At 46.5% G+C, this 24,606-nt stretch overlaps 1 long non-coding RNA gene across 1 annotated transcript in view; it reads right to left on the reverse strand.

Annotated features, from left to right (window-relative positions):
* Positions 1–22,275, reverse strand: part of LOC119454238 (uncharacterized) — a 110,599-nt gene extending 88,324 nt beyond the window's left edge. The window contains exons 1-2 of the long non-coding RNA XR_007467197.1: positions 22,130–22,275; positions 16,131–16,198 (exon numbers count right to left, since the gene is read on the reverse strand). This is a non-coding gene — a long non-coding RNA (uncharacterized LOC119454238). The remainder of the gene's footprint in view (positions 1–16,130; positions 16,199–22,129) is intronic.
* Between the last annotated feature and the right edge of the window lie 2,331 nt (positions 22,276–24,606).

Here is a 24,606-nt window from a genome sequence, read left to right on the forward strand (position 1 = left end):
TGTACTATGGTGGGAATTATGTATTTCCAGTTATGACTACTAAGATGTGATGGTGTAATTGGTTATTTGAACTAATAAAGAATGAGAACTATATATCATCTGGTGGTTTTCATTTATCTAGTGGCCACAGGGATCATGGCCTTATGGTCGCTACGGTACACCGCCATAGAGTGTACGGCACACGTTCGCACGTTCTTCATAAACACGTCACCAACGCCGCGCACGTTCGGTGCGAACGCGGGCTAAACGCCGCCGCCGTCGACAACAGTTGTGCGCGTTGTTTGTCTGACCGCACACAACCGCTGTCAAAACTCTGGCTACGTGACGAACGGCTAAACGCCGTTGTCGACACTGTTAGGGGAGAGGCGGGCGAGAGCCGAGAGAAAGTCGGCGGCAGAGGCCGGCAGGGCTGCGCGCATGTGCCGCAGTGGGAGAGCGCGCACGCACACGCACAGTCTGGAGTGCCTCGATGCCTTCTTCCACTTTTCCTACTTTCTATCCCCCTTTCCCCGATCGTCAGATGCTGAGCCGTGCTCACTATAAGGGCTGCAGAAACATCCACCTATTCTCTTTTCCTCAACCTCTACTACTACTGCCCCTACTCGCCCACCACTCTCCTTCCACTGGGAAGTCGCGTTTGCTCTCCGCCGTGCGTTCGCTCCCCATGAAAGCCCGCGTCCCTCGCCCTCGCGCGCTTTCACTCGCACACACAGCATACGGCCAATGAGAGTTTTTTTATTTTTTATTGCCGGACGCGACGACCGAAAGGTGAGCTCTTAGCAGACTTGCTGTAAAAAATGTCGCAGTTTCACCCGAAAGGCGAAGCATCAATTGCGATAGCAAATTAGTAGAGAACTATACGGGGAAAGGATAGTAGTTTTATCAGTTGTATCAACTTGGACATGTAGCAGAACCATCAACGCGCAGAACTTTGTCGACGCCGTCGGCGTTTTGCCCGCGTTCGCACAGAACGCGCGCAGCGTTGGTGACTGTTGCCGGTGCATCGGGTGGTGGCTCGGAGGTTTGCGACGAGATCAGTACGGGACACTCGTCGAGCAGCGTCGGAAGTCTTTACCAGCTTCTCACCTCGCAACCTTTTCATATAAACACGCATTTGGTGCCGCATCTAAACGTCGCCTCCCCTCCCTCCCTCCCGTCCCCCTACGGCCTTTCGCGCGACGGAAGAAGTCGCGTTTACTCTCCGCCATGCGTTCGCTCCCCGTGAAAGCACGCGCGTCCCTCGCGTGCTTTCACTCGCACATCGCTTTCACTCATGGCGACGATTTCATCACCGTTGGACGTCATACAGAACCTCACGGCGACGGCGACTACGATGCCGATGGCAGAAATCCGCTTTGAGTGTCCATATAATTGCTATGGCAATAATAACAGTTTATGCTTTTGATGTCATTAGCATGTTTAGGGTACTTCACGTACATTCCGGAGGCTATCTATCTATATAAATGTCTATGTTGCTAACCATTTTTCCGCAAACCTCGGCCTGTTGTGCTGAAGCAACAGGGTTCGAAACCAACCGTGGGGCCGATTTGCGTAACTGGGTATGCGCGACTCGTCAACAACCCGCTTTGACGCCGACATGGCTCACTGGGAATGCTGTACTGGTAATGCGGCATGGGTATGTAGCGCTCTTCAATGAATCTCTTCCACGATGACTTGGCGCACTCTTTACGCGCAACTCGGTCTGTGCTGGTTACGCTTCTGCAAGACATAAGCGTAACCTGGGGAGTGGCACACCGGGAACGTGCCTTCCCCCCCCCCCCCCCCCCCCCCATGCCCCTGGATTTTATGTGTACCAGGGGTACTTTATAGTGTTTTGACACAAAATGGACGCAACAGCCTTAAACAATACGCCTGGGGGAAAAGTGTTAACCTTCCATTCGTTTTTTTTTTCGGCTTTTTCATGCTACCTGTAAACCTGGTCGGTCGGAAAAGAAGTTGTTATTGCAATATTTTATTCTCAATGCACTTGTAATGTATTTCGATATACCACCTTAGAATGCCATTTTTATCGCATGTGCACGATTCCTTTCGGAAGGCCCGAGTTATAGGGTTTAACGTCCCGAAACTATGCAGTGACACTTTTAAGACGGTAAATCCTATAATTTAAGAAAGTGAGGTCACGCCGGACGTTTGAGGTGGCCATTATCAGAATGAAAGTATTTTTGCTGATTGCTGCATACTTTTTGAGCAAATAAATCAGAATGGCAAACATGGCGCACATTTTGATCTCTGAGAAGATACTTTCAGGTCATGTACTCCTTTGACCTAAAGTGACCTCCTTCAGTCACCCCTGCCTATGTGAGTTTAATCACAGTAAGTAATCTAAAACACTCCAGGGGTCGTGAGAACCTACTTTCACTTGCCACTACTTCGAGAATTGACGACTATAAAGTAGATGCATTCGGTTAAAATACACGCACCTGCCTTCAACCTTCGGCATAATTGTGATACACCTTGCACAACTGCAGAGGCGTGAATATCAAAAACATAAAAGTTTGAAAGTGTTTTTACCACTAACCTCGTGGGCCAGTTCAACTTCATTCGTATCTTTATCCGCTCATTAGGTCCCGTCTGTTTCTCAACATAAGCGCAATTAGTTTGTGCAATGTCAAAATCAAGTCATTACTACTTATCAATACGCTCGCGCTCTACTCGTAGCTTCAGCATTTTTAACGGTATGGGTTATTCATAATACTACGCACCATCTGGGTAAAATCGCATGTTCCCTTTTTAAAAGTTCGCGAACGAGGTAACTAGCATATACGGCGCGAAAGCAGGAGACAAGGGCAGCGCCTGTCCTCGCCGGCAGTTAGACTGTTTTGCGCCCTCGTTTCGCGCTGTAACACTACTACCATGGGATATCACCAGCTACTCCATCCATAAATCCTCGATCGTACGAGGGAAGCCTCAGGCTGGAGGCTCTATGAGGATGGCACCAGTATGAAGCTTCCCTAATTGGCCTTCTGTTGATCAAGCAAGACGTCGTCCCTTCGATGACCAATGTTGATCGTTTCATCTTCATGTTCCTGTGAACTCATTGCTATGTTTCTTTCGAGGATGAAACTTACGATGGCCGTGATACTCGAGGTCCATCACGACGCACTTGCGGTCAAAGTAGTAGAATATGCCCTCCTTAACGTCTGGATCTGAAATGAAAAAGTCTTACACGTTTTAAGACTGAGCACGTTCTACGGCACCCTCTCACGTCTAGCAATGCGCCACAATAGGTAGCTGTTGTTACCTTAAATTTAGTGGAAAGCTTCTGTGGCTGAAATTTCAGCTGCTGTATCGCAATTGAACAAACGCAATTATCTAACAAGGTTGCAGTACCTCGTGCCAAGACAGCTGCTTTCACAACGCGTCTGGAATTTGCAAAGTGAGTCTGAGCAGGCTACTGTATTTTCTACTTTAAATTATAATCTGTAGCACTTATTGCCCACATTTTTGTTAGTGCTCGCGATTATGCATTCCAAAGGCCAATCTTTTGCTAACAGTTCTGTTTGTCATGAAATGTCACTTGGCTGTCTTTCCCAAATGCCACATATGGTACTTTCATATAGCGCATGGCGGCATGTTGCGAATGTACACTGTTGATATACGATATTGACGAGGTGTAAGTCCTAAAACCCCTATATTTATAAAAGTAGCGCCATTCTTAGATCTGGCCGCCACCGCGCTCACCCCGGCGCTTCAGCCTCGCCCTCTCTTAGCCGCCTCCTGTCGCCCCAGCCTCCTCCGCTCCCCCATTGGCCAATCGGTGTCACGTGGAAGTTCGCGTCGCGCTTTCGTACATTTTTTTTTCTTTCCAGCGCGCTCCGACTGCCATTCTCGGGCCTGTGCGACGAAAGTGCTGTACGCACAAACGGATCAAACGTGTTAAGGACAAGAATTTCGTTGTGATGGCATGCTGCTGCGCCTTAAGTTGCCGCAACCGACAAGGCGAGGGCAAAAGGCTTTTTCTGTTTACCATCCGGCGTGCGCAAACGCTTGCTGCACACTTGATATTTGCGCCGTCTCGCATCGTCGCGTTGCTACTTCCAAAACGGCATTATTAAGACCAGTTACTGACTGACGAAGCAAAATCGCGCCTCAAAAACGTCTCCGCAGGGCGCGATCCAAGTTTTCCTCGGATTTCCTCTGGTAGCGCGTTAGCTGTCGTCTGCCACGGCAGGCCCGACGCAGGCGGCGCCACTGTCGATATCGCGCCTCGATCGCGCTGGTCGCGCCGAGCGCGATAGTGGAACGGAGGAGGAGGGAAGTGGATGGCGCTACTTTTATAAATATAGGGGTTTTAGTAAGTCCGTGCCAAATCGAGACCATGGATCCAAGGTCGAGATTTTGTATTGTTGTTTTTCCGACATGCGGTCAAGCATTGTCATGCAATAGATAAATTTCACCCGTGCCGCAAAGAATCTTGGTAGTTATCGTCCTTAGTAGGCTAAAGGACAAATATACGGCAAACAGCGGCAAGCCTTCTTTCTTTCTTTCTTTCTTTCTCTTTTTTTTTTTTTTTTTTGAGGCCATGACGACCGGCGTAGCCCTCTACATGTGGAAGCAGGGAAGCGATGATAAAAAGATTTTACAACAGCAGTGGCCTTGATAAGGCGCAAGTCCCTCACCTCCCCCATTTATTCCCTCGCAGCATCAAAAATGACGGCTGCGCCATGCGCAGTCGCGGTATCACGTGATAAGGCACGATTCAGCAGACGGGCAATGTCTCGCTCATTATTTCGTTTGGTAGTGTTTTTTTTTTTCTTTTTTGCCGAATTTTCTTTATAACCGTGGAATACGCCTCTTCTTTTGCTCTGCGTAGATTATTGCACTCTCTATCGGCAAGTATGCTATACTAGCTCATTCGATCTCCAACGTTAGTAACAAATAACGACATTTGAATTAACGAGAACTGGACGAGTTGAAACATGTTCATAATCTCTGATCATCTCTTCTTTCTCGTCTGTCTCATGATGTAGCGCTGACAGGTCATGAATAGCATTTTCATCTGTATTTCCGTCAAAATTGCCTTAAATCAAAGTATATTGAGAAAGTAGCCAAACCTGCTGGCATCGCGGCGCCAGCAGGACATGTCCATATGCGCCCCGAACGCGATTAGATATGCTTATAGCGTCCGACTGTATTTGGCGGATATCCCTTTATCAGCTCATGTAGGCCCTGCGGCTGCTGGCAGAAGTATGAAGCGGCGAAGTTTGGCGCCGTAGCGGAAAAAAATATTCACTGGTTCACGCCTGCCAAACAGCAGAGATAAATATTCGCCGGTACAGTTCTATATTTGACTTTGTTCTCGTTCTATTGCTTTTTTCGGTCAGGTACGTAAAACGCTAACATTTCTTTTATCAGTGTCCAGTCCGGTGATCACGACTCGGTCAACAAGGCTGCTTCATCCTGGAGTCAGAGTTTCTGGAAGAACACTTGCCCTTCGTCAGGACCAGACAGAGAGAAGTCGCGTTATCGAAACGTTATCTCCACGCTGACTTTTGTCTTGTTCACCCACTGTTCATTAGTTCAAGTGTCCATCTTTCTGTGAACCCTTTTATTGCGTGGATGTCTAGGCAGTTGTACAAAAACAGCGATATGCACGCTTGCAGTGATTTAGTTTGATGCCGAGAGAGATCTCTTTTTTAACACGAAAGTGTTTTATGCCGGGGTCCACCAAGACTTCAGTGACGTATTTCCGTCACGGAAATACGTCAGCTTACAATGTACACGAACATAATACAAAGAAAGAAACCAGAAGAAAAAGTTCCACAAACATGCAAAATTTGGAAATCGAACCCACGACCTCTCGGTCCGCGACGATAGATCGCCGAGCGTTTAACCCATTGCGCCACAAACGCATTTGCAGAGAGCTACACAGACGCTCGAGAACAAGTTAAGGACCGCACAAAGAGCAATGGAACGAAAAATCTTAGGAGTAACGTTAAGAGACAGGAAGAGAGCGGTGTGGATCAGAGAACAAACGGGGGTAGACGATATTCTAGTTGACATTAAGCGGAAGAAATGGAGCTGGGCAGGCCATGTAATACGTAGGATGGATAACCGGTGGACCATTAGGGTTACAGAATGGATACCAAGAGAAGGGAAGCGCAGTCGAGGACGGCAGAAAGTCAGGTGGGATGATGAGGTTAGGAAATTCGCAGGCGCAAGTTGGAATACGCTAGCACAAGACAGGGGTAATTGGAGATCGCAGGGAGAGGCCTTCGTCCTGCAGTGGACATAAATATAGGCTGCTGATGATGATGATGATGATGATGACACAGACGCGCCTTATATATCTAACACTCCTCCGTGTACCCGCGCTCTTGCTCGGGGCGGTGCCGCCGCCTACGAGCAGAAAAGAGAAGTACTGCATTATGACACTAACGCGCACCGACAGCGAACGCTTCGGTGGTCTCAGCACTACGACTATAGTGCCTAGAATATACTTACTAGTGTGCCGACCGCCGGGCGTTTCTAATGGGAGACGCTGGCACCGCCGGTGATGCCTTCCGCCGGAGGCCACCAGACGGCGACACTGTTTGGGACCGTGCTAACCGAGCGGCGCATCGCGCGTCGCTTGCGCTTCGGATGCACTTTGGATGCGCGTTCGTAAGCGCAGTCGGTTGCGGCGCGTTGTAGCTTTCGAGCAAGTAGCATGTGGTGCTCCGCATGTCATTGCTGGGTTTCTTTTCTGAGCGCGTGGTTCGCACTTGTGTCTGTTCACGGACGGAACCGAGATGTCGCAGAAAACGAGGCGTAAAGACAGCACCCGTTTTGTCCCATATTGTACAACTGGATACCGCTCAAACAACGAGCAAGTCTCATTATTCAGCGCGCCTGTTGACTGGCCAGAACGTTTTGCCGAGTGGGAGAAGAATATAAGAGGGCATTGAGTACGCGGAAGCCCACGGCAACCTGGCGGGTTGCCGTGGGCTTCCGCGTACTCAATCGCAGATAGAAGGCTAACTCTGGCGGCTGTCGCTTGTCAGAAACACTTTAATAATTGCTACATTGAGCGCTCGTTCAAAATTAGTCGACGGTGTTTCGCCCATGAAAATGTGCCCTGTTTAATTACCGTCATTTATGGTAATTAATTTAATTTATGGTAATTAGATATAACTTGGAGTGAATTTAGCATTTGTGGACCTGTCTCGCATATAATAGTTTACTGTGGAAAAAAAGTTACACTTCTTCGGAAACCACGTATTTATTTATTGGTATTTTTCGCAGGAACACCCGGTAGCGTGAAGCGTTATAATGATAACTGTGCGTACGATCGTTTGTAAGTGAAACGAAATCATATTCTTTCGATTACACTTTGCACCTCAACCAACGTTCCGCAAAGCGAAACGGGCTGGGGCAGCCCATTGGCGTCTGTTGCACACGCGCGCGTTGGCTAGAGACGCCGCTCGGCATAGCACGGTCCGTACGGCTATCGCCGTCTGGTGGCCGCCGTTGGAAGGCATCATTCTCCGTGCCACCGGAAAGCCCGCGGTCGGCACACTAGTAAGTATATTCTAGGCACTATACTACGACGCCTCGATGCCAGCATTCGAAGGGACGCTGGCATCAAGAAGCACTACCGGTGGTGGCGTTCACCGTACTCAGCACAGCGGAGCGTGGCCTCCGCAATTAGCTCTGAAAATGTTTCTGAAGTTGATCGCGGAGGCTGCAATTACGACGCGCTGTACGCGCTGATTTGACTCGGTGGCGATTCAGTTACGTGCTTTGTCTTGCGCGTTGTATTAGTGTGTCAGTTACGTGCTTCGTCTTTCGCGTTGTGCTAGCGTGTGCAGCGTAGTGCAGCTTCCATATGCACGACGGTTGCTCATGGTCATCGACGTTGGTAGTCGTGATGGAGGAGACGTGCCACCAGGCGTCAGCGTGGGTGCATCAACGCCTAAGGGCGCTTTAGCCACAAAACACCAATAGACATTATATATCAATGTGCAATAAACATTACACTACTTCTGTGAAGACACGTTTCACTTTCGTGTTCTATACCGATTCCTATATAAGAGGGATCAACCACATTTTTTATTCCATAGCTTATTGTTCACAGGCATAATTTTTTGTTGTTGTTACTCTGTGTCTGCGCACTGTTATGAATACTTCATATTTAACCTCATAGCGTGGTATTATATAGTTTGAGGTAGAACTCGTGGCGTTATGTCTCTTGCTTTCTCTTTATAATCTGCATCTCCCTCCTACAGTAATGCATGTATTCTATTGCATGTGTTCTGTAAAAATGCGTGAATGAATGTTCACTCGTAGGCCTGCTTCTTCGATGTACACGAGGACACCATGGCGGCGACTGTGAAGCCAGGATTCATAGACAGGTAGCCTCTTGGGATGGAAGCCCACCGTGTTGGGGCGGTAACCCCGATAAATGCTTTAGTTGTGGAGTTAGCCAAAGATCAAGATTGGCCACGTTTACATTTCTGCGCAGACGCATGTCTACTGTGAAATGGTAGAACACACCTGTTATTGCCACTTACTTCTCTTGTGGCATGGCGCCGGTTTCACTTTATCATTTGTATGTCATAAATATAAATGTTATTTGGGCGTCCCAAACAATGCTTATCTTCAGTATTCTACTCGTTGGGTTGAAGACGTCTGAACGAACTCCCAAGACATTTATCACTTAAAATTTACGTACCAAACGCCTAGCGCAAATTGTGATCAGATTTCACGTTCGTTAAGGCAAAACTGCCGTTATAAATTATAGCAGGCGGAGAAGCTCATTCCTAACTGGAATCTTGAGGGTTTTGTTGCAAACACAAGGGTGGTGAAATTCTAGCAGGGTTCATCCTGCTTCACCGTGCGCATTTTCCGCCATGCGAAAAGCAAACAAAAGGAATGCCAATACAGATCCAATCCACATTTGAAATCTGGGTGAAGCGAAGCTTTAGTGAATCAGCTAAATAAATGCTTTACAGGAGACCGACTTGTGTAAAAGCTCGTTTATCCTCACCCTAGATACCGTGTCCCCTTACGCAATGTTCATAACAGCACTAATGTCACAGCTTTATTCCCATGCAATGTTTGCATTTATGCCCACTACACCGCTCACCAGTTATGACGAAATGCAAAATCCAAGTCAGGCGGACGCACGCCGTAAGACGTCCATGCAGCATGTGTCACGAAGACGAAGGGGATGTCTGATACTTGTCGAAGGAAGTATGGTGGTGACACGTGTATGCGCAGGAAGAGTACGAGATGTGTCAAGCTACAGTTAGGGCTTCTGTACCTCTTGTGTCACAGTGTCACATACCCATTCTGCAGGATTGGCCACGAACGGCGCACAGCCATAGCACATACTGAACGGCTAAATAAAAAAAAAGAAATAAAACAATTCGTGATATCTAATCCACTAATCCATTAACAGTTCGCTGTGCTTTAAATATACGTTTCTGCCTGCATTACACGTAGGTTCAGGTTTATGCTGGAATTGATTCTTTACGCAGAACAGAGGTACCTTTGCTTGCACTACTTTGTCGGTGAGCATGCAAACGCTATAAAGTCAATTCGCTGGTACTAGCAATGCGCGCGTATAACCTTCGTAAGTATAAATCTACTAATATATCTACCGAGATAATAAATAGCGGAGGCTATGCCGGGTTAAATGAAATAGCCTAGCAGACGACGCTTGAACTTAAGGCAATCTGCACGCAGGTGCGTACACTCCCTAGTGTCGTACGTATAGTACGAGACATGACGCTGACCGACGTTCTTGGCGACGCTCCAGTGAGACTATTATAATATTGCGGTGCCTTAAATAACAGCTATAATTCTATAAAACGTACGCTCCTGTCTGGTCACAGAGCATGATTTGTTGCGGTCGATATTGCGCCTGTTTCCGCAATCTGGCTCTCCTCGGAAGGTTCCTACCTCATGAAGTTTAGCACGAGTTGATGGGCTAGTTGGTTCGACACACTAGGGCAGCAGCAGCGTAGGCAAGACGACAGACACCAGAACATAAAAATGAAAACCACAAGCGCTGAAGTAACAACTGAGGTTCATTAGCTGACAGACCTCCATATATATAAGGAAGGCAGAGACGTTAACCAGTCAAGATTCCGGTTGGCTAGCCTACCCTGGGGGAAGCGAGAAGGGGAATAGACAGTAGGGGGAGAGAGAGGGGGTAGAGAGACGTGCACGGACAGCACTTCAGAGTCAAAGGCGCTCGCACAAGCCAGACGTTCTATGAAAGCGCCAATATGCCTTCACTGCCTTTTGAGCCGATGGTCGGTGGGGACGGCGTTCTAGTATTGTCCGTTCACTCAAAAGACGATCATCTAGTTTCCTGAATGCGTTGGACATAGATTGTCTTTGTGCTTCAAACTGAGGACAGTTGCACAATAGATGTTCAATGTGCTCATCGCAGCGACAGACATCACATGCAGGACTGTCAGCCATTCCGATAACTGCTGAAGAAGCTATCGTGACGGCAACTCCCAACCACAACCGACACAGGAGAGACGCGTCGTGTCGGTGCTGTCCAGCCGGAGTTGCAGCGAAGTGTTTAGTCTGTGCAGTCTGGTGCGCCTTGTATGTGCGCTATTCCACTGAGCTAACGAGTGTGCATGCTAGAATGCGAAGCTGTCTCGCAGCGTCTGTCATTGAGAGAGGAATGCGGATGCAGCGGTCTTCTTGGTTTGGCTTCTGAGCTGCCTTATCTGTGCCATCATTTCCAATGATACCGCAATGACCTGGTATCTATTAAAAAGAGATATCATGGCCTTTTTTTCTCAAGTGGTGGATAAGTTCCACGATTTCGCAAGTCGGTTGATCGCAAGTTCCATGTTGGAGAATCGACTATCTCCATTGTAAAGCCAGCATTGAATCGTAGAACATTGGCCATGTTCGAGTACTCTGTATTGATCACATGAAGCGCACCGTGGAGAACCGCGAGCTCGGCAGCTGTAGACGTAGTGATATAGGAAGTGTTGAACAGTTGGGTTATTCCCCTTGTTGGTGTAAATTACAGAGTCCTACGCAACTGGTTGATGCAGTTAAGCCATCAGTATAAAAGTGTGCGCAGTTCATCTATTTCTCGTACGAGAGGAGTAAGCTACGTTGCTTCAGCGCGGTTGACGGTAAGTCCGACTTTTTCTGAAGTCCTGCGATTGCGAGATTTATTTCAGTACAGCTCACAGACCTTGGAGGAATCGAAGGTTTTGCCGCATGTGCGTACCCTGTAGTAGAAAAGGCACGCTGCGCGAAGACGTTTCACTGAATGTCGTGTGGAGCCTTTCTACAGGGAGACTAGCGAAGTGGTGTGTAAGCGTTCGGGCGAAGTGTTATGTGCACAGGTATTGTTTCAATGGCAATGTGCCTTCTGATAGTGTTATCTTGAGCGATTGCAATAACTTCTGTCGTCGACGCACTCTGCGGTAGACCAAGGCACTTCCTGAGGTCTTGGGCTTGGATACCTTGGATTGTATTCTGTTTAATTTTGCAGGTGTTGGAGATGACCGGTAGGCTGTACAGCAGGAATCCTATAAAGAGGACCTTGCACAGTTGCAGTATAGAGTGTATTGACACTCCCCAGGTATTTCCTGCTAGAAACTTAAACATACGGCAAATTACCGTCAGTCGTTTATCACATAATGCACATGAGGGGTCCAGGAGAGATTTCTGTCAATAACCACCCCCAAAATGTGTGGCTCGTGCTGTACGAGATCAGCTGTCCGTCGACCTATAGAGACATTGGTTTTGTAGTAAATTGGTCCTGTACACTTTTCACATCATATTTGAAGTCCTTGTTCCCGAAAAGGTAGGATGATGTTAAAGGGCCTGCCTTCTCAAGCCGCGTGCAAAGCAAATGCAAATGTCGTCGACATAGATGGAGAGCCGAACGGTGCATGGAAGCTTTTGGCTCAGTACTCCACCCCGAGGGCCCCTACGGTTACTGTAATGGTTATGCTGGGAGGTTGGACCATCTTCTGTAAGTGTGAGAAAAGATCTCGTTTGTAGGTAGCTACCAATACAGAAGTAGATCTTGACGCCAAGTCCTACTGCCTCTGACGGGCTGAAGATAGCTTCGTGTATTACGTTCTGAAATGCTCCTTTCACATCCATATACAGGGCAACAGATAATCGCTTGCAGTAGTTTTCTTGCTCGACGTACAGCTGCAGCGGAAAAAGATTAGCACAAGTGACCGACCACCTGCGCAGATAAACTGCGGCATGCGACGCTGTTGTTCTCTAGCAGACTTAAAACAAGAGTGCCAGGCATTCCCTCTTTGAAACATGAATCATCTGGCACTTTAGATTCCAGTGTGCACGGGAACAAAAGCGCCGCATGCCGCAATTTTCCTGCTCCAGTCATCGGTCGCTTGTGCTAATGTTTTCCGCTGCATCTGTACGTCCCCAAGTCAACAACGTTGTCTGTGGAAGAACGGCCATGCCTGAAAGCGGCCATTGCGTCTGGATACACCTCGTAATGTTCGAGGTACCATTCTAATCAGGCTAGAACCGTTTTCTTGATTAGTTTTCTGATGCAGCTGACAAGCGCAGTCGGTCGGTATGATGCAATGTCTACAGGCGACTTGCCAGGCTTAAGCAGTGGAATTAGGCGGCTGGTCTTCCGTTCCTGGCGAGCCGTCCGTGTCTGCCATGAGCTGTTGAACAAGATTAGGAGCACTTTCTGAGCCTCTTCGCCAAGATTCCATACTGCTCGATAGGTTACACCGTCTAGTCCTGGCGATGACGATCACTTGCACAATGAATGTGTAGCTTCAAGTTCGTTAATATTGAAATCACTGTCCATGAGGGGGTTGTGTGAAATCGGTGAGTGGTCGATTGTCGATAGTCCAGCGGAACTAGTTTCGCCCGCAATATTCCTGCAGAAATCGTTAGCGACGTCAATCTGTCTGCATTGTTGGCGAAGGGCCAAAGATTTGAAAGCGTGGTGCTGATGATGGGTTCCAGAGAGACCATGAAGTCATCCATATGTGAGACAAAGGTTTTCTTGGATCCAAAGACTCGCAGAACGACATCTATCTTTGCGATGCGAGTTTGTACATTTTATCCATGCGACGCTGAATTTTCTTTGGAGTTCGTCTGGCCAACCTCAAGTCATGCATGGACTTTTTATGCCTGCATCTTCGCTCCGCAAGCCGACGAATTGTATGAAGGTTTTCCACTTCAATTCGGTACGTGTAGACGTTCTCGAAAGCCAATCCGAGGCAGCCTGTAGGCACCTTTTATAGTGTTGTCTAGGCTAGAGGATAAGCCATCACGACAGCCGTCTGCCACAATTGATTTGAACATCAGCCAGTCGATACATACACAGTGACGCCAGGTAACGTGGACTCCGTCAGCCCTTCAATCCTAAGATAAGTGGGGAGGTGGTCACTTCTCCGCGTTTCAACATCCGACAGCCACGTAACCTCTCTGGCGAAGGAATGTGAAACAAAGGTGAGGTCCAGGCAACTACTATAGACAGTTCCACGCGAAAAGCTGTCGTATCTTGTACGGGGGTGGATTTGGTTTGTGTTTATGTCGGTACTCCTTTCCCGCTGTCTCATGGAGTTAACGGATTTTACATCTGGGTTGGCAGCCATGATCTTCTGGTTGATTTTCCATCCGCATATATAGCAGAAGTTAATAAGGGGTTTCGGGCCAAAATCTTGCCGTTGCCCGAGTTCTGCGCAGGTTCTACAGTATTGCGCGGATTTGCTATATAGTTTGCAGCGGCAGTCACAGCACTGATATATGATGTTGTAGGGTACAGGCGGTCTATCGAAATAGATAAGTACCGTTGAAGATATTCCCAGCATGCGCGCTGCGAGGACCATGCATCTTGCGGATATTCGTTGCCCTTGTAGTAGTTCTTGTTCGCAGGTGCCTGGCGGAATGTTGTAGATTACGCCTTTGGTAGTGCTCTCTGGTATCCTGACATTTGCTTTAACTTCGGAAAGGCGGCCTCCACTCTGAATATTGGTGATTCTGAGGGGCATGTTGCACGCTATGTCTTTGTTTGGTGTACTTGCGATGATTACGTTCTTCACGTGTCGCACTTGAATCCGGATGTTGTCACAGAAGTCTTTTTGGACCAACTTTCTAGCTCGGCCGATGGCATTTGTCACTGCCACCAGTGTCCACTTGGAGAGTTGTAATCCCGCCGTCGGTCTGTACATGATCTTCATGTCGTCCACTGGCAAAGGCGGAAGTCTCCATTTTCTATAATGCGGCATGTCTTCCGGGGTAGGTTTTGTTGCTCCGGCATGCCGCGTACCTTGTTGGTCTGCTTCCTTGGCTGCGAAATTTATATGCGTCTTAGTACTTTCCTCTCCTCTGTCACGTGTGCCATTTTTCCTGGATGTGCATTGCCTTTCCGCTGCTCTCGTCATGTGTTCATTGTGCTTGCAATTGTTTGTGCTCTTGTGACGCCTCGGTTTGCATCTCAATGCGGTTGTTTTCCTGGCTCAGTTCTCATGCAGTTTTTGCTGTGTCGGATGCGTCAGTCATTGATACTCAGCGACGACGCCGAGTCCCCCTCGAAGAGAGCGAGCGGCGGCTCGCGAGCCACGGGCCGCGGGTCACACACGTTCAGCCGGCCGTGTACCCTTGTACGGTTAGCTGCGTTAGTGTGGCATGAAACCTTCAAACGGCAAAAAAATGACGGTAAGTCCGCTTAGCGCTCCTAAACTTCATCACCTCCGGTTGCACCTTCCTTGCCGATTCCGTGGCAGCCATAGTTTCGCTGAATAATAGCAGGTATCCAGAAAATTGCCGGAAAATGCAGGAGCCTATGCGAAGCGCGTCCGCACTGCTTAGCCCCCTAGCGCAGCTTTTTCACTTTAATCTAGGGACTCCAAAAATAGATCACTTTTATTTATCAATGTCTGTCAAAATTGACAGTCACTTTAGCATACGCCAAAGAAGGCGAAAGCCTACGCGCTCAAAAGACACATTCATTAAATTACTTGACATTATCATTCGACTGCGTTGTTACTTCTGATTACATGTTTTCTCCCACCAAATCTCATGAGTTCGACTCCCATCAAAGATCGAGTGTGTGACTCCCACATGAGCGTGGCTTCGAATGCCTTGATTAATTTCGCCCCAACTCCACACGTCGTGTGGTCGACTCCCACCCAAGGTCGTGGGATCGAGGGCCTGAATTAACTCTATTAACTCAGCCCTTTTTTTGCCTGATGAGCGGCATCGGAGCCAGCTGTGAAAGAAGAGGAACGCGCGAGCAGTGGCAACAGTGCGTCTCCGGGCGAGGCGAGCTCACATGACTTTCTGTACCGCACGTAGCGTTTTCAAGGCCACCGTCTGCTAAGGCATTTAAGGTTTTCGCCTTAAAACAGATACTGTGAACCAAGCGGGCGCGCGCCTCTTGAAGATGCAAATTGTCATTCCTCTGTAGGCGTGGCAAATGCAAGGCGAAAGCTCGCGTACGTATAGTTTGGCAGTGTGCTCATTACTGTACGTCCCGTGGCTGCCGCTTAAGTGACTATGCGTTCATCGGGGGCGGCGCAAAGTGCCACTCGGTTGCAGCTCACAGGAAGACGGAAGCGCAATGGCCGCTTCATGTTGTGCCGCCCACCTACGTCACAGAGGGGTTGGCCGGCGAGTCGCGTGCGTAATCAGCGCGTAATCTACGGCGTTGTAATCAGGTAAATTGAACGAATAATGAGGCGCTAGTTACTTCGGCCTAGACAGCCATTCTTTAATTTACAAGTATGTAACTAGACTTTTATGACGATTCCCTTCAACTTTCCAATATAAATATGTACAGCAAAGCTTGTAACTCAAAGGTGGAATAATCTAATTACTTTTAGTAGTGAATGAATTCCTCTGGTTTTTCCTGCAAATGATGTCCGCTTGGGGCAGATAATTCGTCTGTAGTAGCCTAATTCGGTTAGATTTCGTAGGTGCTTTTAAAAAAGTGCCTGTAGTTAAAAAATAACACAGTAAATTGTCTGCATCCATGCAGTTATATTCAAAAGTATCCACAATAATGGCAACTTCTTGCGTCTATCTCCTCTCTTCTTGCTCAAACAGGTTATAAAATTCGGTGTGTAATTGATTGAATTCCCAGGCACTGCATTTATGAACTGTATCCGAAATTGTACAGAATTTTTCAAAGTACTTACCGTCTCCCACAAGCATGTCTATGGTCCCACGCGTAGCTCCTGGTGTCACTACGAATGGAATCTCTTGCCTGTACGGTCACACAAAGTTAGTATCCTCGACTGCAATCTGTCGATCTGTTCACTTCTATTTTTAACTTTCATGATGCCACCGATTTGCAGATATGGTATTTCTTTTCTTTTTAATTTAATCTATGGTCTCAGTAATTTATTCCACGGATAGGTGGTTGCATAGTAATAGCTGGATGCATATACAATTGCCACGGAAATATTACTTCGTTTTATTTATTTATTTATTTATTTATTTACTTGTAAAACCTTCGAGGTACCTGTAGTACGTTGTAGATAGGTGAAAATACAATGCCAGAATTAAGAGTACAGTTTTGGAAACAGGAATGCACTGTAGATCAATAACAAGTCATGAAAAGGAATCGTGGTGATAGTTCAAAAACAACAGGCAATAACAATTACACATTATACAGCACACATACATAAGCGCGCTATATACGAAACAGGGAATTCTCACAATTAAGGCATGCTAATGTATTTCGTTTGATACTGTACTATTTCATGTTAGCCAATGCATTCTTAAAACGAGTGCGGACACTCATGCTTACCAATGAAGTAGGTAGGTTATTTCATTCTATAGAAGTCCTAGGAAGAAATGGTTATAAGCACGTGTCGGTGTTAAGACGTGTCACGTTAACCTTATGTGCTCCGGCTTTTACCAGAGCGATAACTAACGTTAACACCGATAACTCTCTCTAACCGTACTATTTCGCTGTTCCGGAAATACTTTCCTCGAATGAACAAACCAACTAGAAATCTTTGGAAATTTCTAGAACTAAGCAGTAGACATAGCTATTTGTCATTTTACACCAGTAAAGTATGCCTTGTTGATTATCAATCTTGCTGTAATACATTTTTTTGTAAAGTATGCCTTGTTGATTATCAATCATGTGCTATCTAAAATTTTTCTTAATCAAGTGCTACCCACAGTGGTTGCTTAGCGCGTGGCCTTGAGCTACTGAGCACGAGGTCTCGAGATCAAATCCTGTCACGGCGACCGCATTTTGATAGGGGCGAAATGCAAAAACGCGCGTGTTCTGTGCACGTTAAAAAACCCCTGATGGTCAAAATTAATCCCGAGTCTCCCACTACAGCTTGCCTTATATTGAGATCGTGATTTTGGCATGTAAAACCTCATAATTTAATTTACTTTTAATTAATTAACTGCCAGAAATCCTAACGGAAATACCATAACATTGTCGATTAGAAGAGATTATAGCAATGATTTTGTATGCTTCCCGCGCAGTGACTGTTATTTATGTATCCTATAAGCGCCGTTCCGTACTAAAGGCAGTCGTTCAATTTTGACATTTCTACTGTTTGTTCTTCTTTTTTTTTGTTGGTTTTCCACGCGGCATAACATTATAATGGAGTTAAACATGACGCTGGCATATCATGTACAGTCGAGCGCCTTCATATGTGTGGGGCCTCTGAAATCGTTCGTGATACAGGCCACCTTATTGTAGAGGTCGCGAACCGCACAGCAGATCATAAAACCGGCACAGAATCATTCCTTCGTTATACAAGTCATTTCGTTGTAGATGTGTTCGTTGTAGAGGCACTCTAGTGTATTCTTATATTGGGAAAGAATGTCACAATTGCCTAAGTCGTATCTATAGCCAAGCTGTTCTGGACAATTCTAGTATTGTAAACATACATTTTTTAATTATTCACACCCCCTTCTACGACAAATGAAAATTGCATGTGTTAATGTCTCGCTTCTCCAATCAATGTACGCTGTCTGGGCAAAGGGGCCAAATTTATATTTATCTTCTTCTTTCTGGGGTTTTACGTGCCAAAACCAGTTCTGATTATGAGGCACGCCATAGTGGAGGGCTCCGGATTAATTTTGACCACCTGGAGTTCTTTAACGTGCACTACAACGCAAGCACACGGGCGTTTTTGCATTTAAATTTGTTTTTGCATTTTTGCAAATGTATATTTATCAAGCACTTGTAGCTCTGAGTTATAGTTATTTTGAAATTTTCTATAACGATTCCTTTCATGAGAAATGGCGGTAAGGCGTTCCTTTGAATTGTTAATTTGTTCATCCAATATTTTGGTGGTGCGCTCCTCCAAAAACATCAAAGTGACCAAACAGGGTACATTCACTTGGGGACTATCTTCAAAGGCACTGAGAAATAGCGCTTAGATGTTAATGCGTTAGCATTCTTAGAGTACTTCGCGGACCTTCCGGGGGCCAACTATTTATACTTGTATCTATTTTTGTATCTTTCTATCTATGTATGCCTGTATCGAATTGTTTTGCCGACTACGTTGGTCACAGGGTATTCCGTGGTCGAATGAACAGTGCATCAGGCTGCTATGCTGAGGTGACAGGGTTGGAAACCAACCATCGAGATTCCTCATATTAATCGCGATTCTACAGAAATGGCTTGCACAGAAGCTGGCGCTCTTCATTCAAACCATTGCCTGCGCAAATGACTAGACATTGCAGGATGTTTTTTTTTATTGCGATAGCAATTATATGGACACTTCAACCGGATTTATGCCGTCGTCGTCGCCGTCGTCGTCGTCGTCGCCGTCGTCGTCAGGTTCCCTATAGATAAAATCTGCATCGCGCGCCGTATGCCCGAGCGGAAGTGTGCGGGGACGCGCGCTATCACGGAGAGCGAACGCACTCATCTCCCACGCGCAAGCAAGGAAGCAGGAAGCCAGCGCCGGAGGGAGCGGGGGGGGGGGGGGGGGGGGGGGGGGGGGGGGGAATCTGCCAACAACTGCGCTCGTCGCTCGTCCGCACCGTCTCTTATCTCCACACGGCTCTGACCTTTATGCGCCGTGCATTCTCCGCTCAGTTTCCGTTGAAGCGATAGACTGCACGTACCTTCGCCCGCGGCGGCGTATGCTTGCTGCCAGCGTTTTGACAGTCGTTGTCTGCAGTCATTCAGTGTGATCTATTCGTGTTTGTTTGTGCGCGCTCACACCACGCTTGTTCATTCAGTTAGTAATAGTCGGGCCACATTTTCCAACGCACGCTACACATGCAATGCTGCCCGGATCGGCAGTGCAGCGCTACAGGTGTGTCCCTGCGCACGCGCTGCGCACGGGAAGCGCTTCTCATCAACACCACCGTTTCACAAGCGCCTTCTCGTGGTCATCGAGTCTCTCTTCATGTCGGTCTACTTACGGCGCAGCACACCTGCTTACTTAATCAGCTCATGTTTACTACAATTCATATTGCTACCAAAGCCGCTCACCTTACTTCGTATGACATTGCTGTGTTGCTATAGCATTCATTGCTTCGCCCTTAGGGCGAAACTGTGACATTTTTTTTGCGCACATTTGCTGTGCTCGTTCCGGTGTTCTTCTCTCCCTCTCATATTCTTCCTTTATCCCCTTCACAAGCGCAAAGTAGTAAACTGGATATTGTGGTCCGGTTCACCTACCTGCCTTTTATTTTATTCCTCTCACCCCTTCTAACTATAACCGTAATTTTGCCCTAATGTGACGTCAGCATAACCACTGCCACCTACCAACAACGCCTTTTCCGTAAAGTTTGAAATAAGAGAATGCATAGTCGTATTCTTTAACGTACATATTGACACGCGTACATTGCTTAGCTTTTTTCGGTAATCGTCTTTATTGGTTGACCGCTACGTAGAGTTACAAAACCACTTTGAGTTTCATTTGTTGTTCTTGGCAACTAGTGCACCCACTAAAGAAATAAAGAGTTAGATTCGTGACTCAGAGTTTCGGCAATGACTGGCTTCTTACAGTCTCTACAACGTGACAATATTACGCTATCCAGTTTTGTTATATTTAGTGTCGAGTGGTCGATCCTGACAATCACGGCTGCGCGGCAAGACTCTACCGATGACGACGGAACGAAATAATAATGGATTGCTACAAAACCGGGTCGCTGTAACATGACAGCCGTCAGCCGTGCCGAAGCAAGCTATGAAATCTAGGCGCTATGGGAATAATTTGTAATACAGTATTCATTGATTGTTTTGTTCGGCATTTAGTAAAACGAAGAACACGATCCCATTATTTTTCTCTTTAAAGTGTGTGTTTTTTAATGTCGTCTGTGGCAGAATGATCAACTGACTATGGGGTCGTTATTAAGGTTAAAGTCATACAGGGTGTTTCATTTTTGCTGCACCAAATTTTTCAAAAATTTCCTGTGGCAGATAGCTCAATTACAATCCTTGATCTAAACTACTCGATGAGGCTTCCATTGCTTCCACGTGAAATCAAAACGCATAATTCAATAATTAACACAATCACGCAAATTAACTTTTTCACTAATTATTTTACGGCATATCTTACAATCTACGAATTATAGTCGCTGAGTTCGCAAGGCGTATCCAGTTGGAACGACTTCGCGGAATGAACCAGTTTCAAGATAATAATTTTCAAAGTGCCCGGCGAAATGCATGGGCGTTCCACTTAACTTTTTGAGCAAAACGCTGTTTTATGTATTGAAGCACAAAGTTAAGTGGAACGTCCTTGCATTTCGTTGGACACTGAAATTTATTATCTAGGAACTGGTTCAGTCCTGAGAATTCGTTCTAAGAATTCGTTCTAAGAATTCCTTGCCAACTCAGCGGCTATAATTCGTAGATTGAAAGATGTGCCGTAAAACAATTAATTCAAAATGTTAACGAGCGTAATTATGGCAATTATGCAATTAGGTGCTTTGATTTTTCGTGCAAATAATGGCCGCCTCATCGAGTAGTTTAGATCAAGGATTATAATTGTGCTATCTGCCACTGGCAATTTTTAGAAATTTGGTGCAGCTGAAGTGAAACACCCTGTATGTCTAACCGTTTAGGCGACCTTACGCGTCCTTGAGTGAAAACCGTGTCGTCGACGCGAAATTGCACAGGCCAGTTAAAGCAGTTAGGACCAAAGCGTGACTAAGCATGAGCGGACGACTATGCAAATTAAGAAGGATGACAAAGCGAATTCAGAGCAATCAAAGCGAATTAAGAGGAATCAAGGTGAATTAAGAGCCGTCAAAGAAAATTAAAGCAATTACAAATTAACTACAAATTAAGTTATGTGATTAAGTTAATTAAGAAAGATTACAAAGCGAATTACGAGTAATTAAACCGAATTAAGATGGGTGTTTAAGTGAATTAAGAGGAATTAAAGCGATTTAAGATGAGCTAAAGTGAATTAAGACGAATTAAAGTGAATTAAGGTGATGTATAAGTGCAGTAAGAGGGACAACTCAGCAAATCAAGCTGATGACTCAGCTATTGTAGTGGATGACGAAGCAAAAAGTAATAAGTGGATGAATCAGCGCATTCAGAGGGATGCCTCAGCTAATTAGGGTGATGACTAAGAGATTAAAGTGGATGACTCAGCAACAAAAAAGTACGTGATGTGTCCGTCTTTAATGCATCTGCACTTGGGCTTTCGCCTTCAAGCCGTCTTACGGATAACATAAAGAGACCCTGTGAACTTTTTCCACTTTTACCGCCTCGAAAGCACTGATAAAAATGTTTGTCGTAGGTAACGGCTCTCATTATCCGCCTTCTATTCATTGTTGTTATTTTTTTCACTACTTTTGTTGAATCACAGTTTGTCTAGGCTCTAGCTAAAGCCCATGAACACTTTTCCAAAGCCAATGATACGCGCGTCCAGGATGTTTTCTACACCTTAGATTCGGAAGGACCTTAAATGGCGCTGCTGTCTCTCTCTGCAGTCCATTCGTAACATGGCGCTTCCTGAAGAATCTCGCGTTTCCTTCTATGTCAACACAGCTAAGGTGATACACCTTAGCTGTGTCACCATGCTTGATCAATTACAGCGTTATGCCGATTTGCCATAACAACACGTACGTAAGAGCGCCAATAGCCACTTGTCAATTAGCTTTCGCAGCGAGACTCACGTGTAGCGGGTTAACGTTTCTGTAACATCAGCATAGCCAACAAAACGCGCGGTGTAAATTCGGCGACTCTTACTTGGGCACATTGCCGATCCCTCCGGTGGTCCAGACGAACGTGGCTTCTTTCGCCTCGTAGTCGATCTCAGTTCGGTTGGCGATCAGGCAGTCGAAGATGGTGTCGTTGTCTGCGTCCGATACGGCCACAGCCAATGGAAAGGCCGCCATCACCTGCGTCGCCGTATCGCTTACAATCAAAACGCGCACAGAAAAGGCTGTCCGTAAATGCAGTTCACCCATTTACTCGGCATCACATTTTCGACGCAAGAGAGTAGCCATTTTATTAACATACAAGGTAACCAAACAGGACGAGGCTCACACAAGGTTGCGGACTTGAAAGGACCAACAAGGTCAGACAAAACATGTCGCTGGGGCCAGCGTTTCGGCAAATGGACTTGTCGTCGTCAGGGCAGCAATTGCTTTCATTATCAACATTTACGAACGCACAGCTCACTCTTGCCCGCCCTCATTAGAGCAGGTGGAAAAAAATAAGCTGCTGTATAAGTAGCGTAAGGGACCAATAGGTGAACTACGGTAATTTATGATGTCGGTATCACGGGATATGTCACCATACTCTATACTATAAAAATAGTTTACCCCCATTGGGCGGTATCTTTGTCCCACAGTAAATTTCGAAATATTGGGTGCCTCTCCTTCCTTTAACGCTGCGCGCCCGGTACACTCATCAAAACGTTTGCACCTGTTGGGGCCTCTCTTGTCCGCAAACAATAATCGTGATCTGCGTTGCTTGCGTTTCCTTTATTTAAAACACTGCGCTCGCTACTTTCCTGCCGTGAATGCTGTGTCAGGCTAATAACACACATGCCATTCGTAACCTGGAAGTGCCGGGCGCGCAGCGATAAAGAAAGGAAATGCGGGCAAGATATACCGCGATTTTTGTTCTGTGACAATATAAGCCCCAAAGGGTGCAAACTTTATTTTACGAATGTTCTTTCAGGTCATGAATGGCAGGCGCGTTATCAGTTTGACAGTTTTCTTGACAGGAAAGTAACGATGGCAGAGTTTTCAAGGAAAGGAAATGCAAACAAGACAGGTGGTGGTTACTACTTGGTGGTACAAAATTGGACCCCAACGGGTGCAAGTGTTTCTAGAGTGTACGCACCAAATTACTCTCATTTTACTACCATGTTGAGAGAATGAGCATCGCGTGCACAAAAGCCGCCAAAGAAAGTAGTTGCTGCGCTGACGAAGACCCGTTGTCGAAGCGTTGGCTACATTAGTGGCAATCCCCTTGTTCGACTACGGTTGCAGAGCTGGTGACGTACATTGGCTTATCCGCAACGGCAGCTCAGTGCTTGGCTGTGGTACTTGGCTCCTGAGGTCAAGGGTTCAATTCTCTGCCCTCGGCGCCCGCGTTCTGACGAGGGTTAAACACGAAAACGCTTGTCTACGAGATGCCCCGGCTGCGTGTTAAACGGATTTGGTGCAGTCAAAATTAATACGAAGTCCTCCACTATGGGGGACTTCTCATAGTGCTTGCGTTGTTATCGAAAGATAAACCCCACCAACACTGAGAACATTTTCATTCCTGCATGAAGACTTGTATTCTAGATTCATGTTCTTTCATTTTAAGCCAGCTTTTGGTTACCGAAGGATTGTGTGCAGGTTCCCCACTCTTGGGCTTTGCAATAGGTTCCCGAGGCTCCATATTTCTCCGCTTCATTGCTTCGATGTATGCCGTCACTAGTGCGTAACCTACAGTCACTTGGTAGGGGCAGCTGCTGGCAGGTGTGCAAATGCCGAACAAAGTACAAAGAGAGGGGCTGTTGCTTATTGCGCTAATTTGTGCTTGAAAAACAAACTAAAAATTAGCAGGGATAGTGATGCTCGTGGCGATATTGGGCAATCATCGAATCCAATGATCCTGCGCGAGTCCTTCCACTATATATACATGCGTCATCGCAATTTAGAGAACTGGCGTTGATGCTAGCATCGATTCGACAATGTACTATACCAATCGCGCATCTCGTGTATAAACTGATTAGACGTGCCTGTGTCTTTACCGTACTCGTGATGTAGCACAGGTGACATAGTCTGATACAACGAGCGCGTGTAGCAATGAAGGGGGAAAGTGATAACAACGGTAACTCGGTGAAAGCGATCACGGGCACACAAGAAACCAACATATACGGAGTGATGGACGACTCTCCCACACGTTGTGATGCTAAAAACAAATAAGTAAAAATGCCAAGCAACGTCGAAGCAAATCCGTGAATACCGAATAGTACGATAACGCTATATGGACTATCTACAGACACTTACGGCCGAGCGCGGCGTGACGGTGACTGCGACTCTCTTTCGATGGTTACTTGGTATTGTAGTGTTAGAAAGAAAGACAACACACTGCGCTTCTGTGTAGATTAAAAAAAAGTTGAACCGTGTCACCAAGCGCGATGTTTATCCACTGCCTCGCATCGACGACGCATTGGATCGTCTACAACATGCCAAGTTTTTTTCTTCGTTGGATCTTAAATC

Source organism: Dermacentor silvarum, chromosome 5, assembly GCF_013339745.2.
Source record: "Dermacentor silvarum isolate Dsil-2018 chromosome 5, BIME_Dsil_1.4, whole genome shotgun sequence".
Classification (NCBI taxonomy): Eukaryota; Metazoa; Arthropoda; class Arachnida; order Ixodida; family Ixodidae; genus Dermacentor; species Dermacentor silvarum.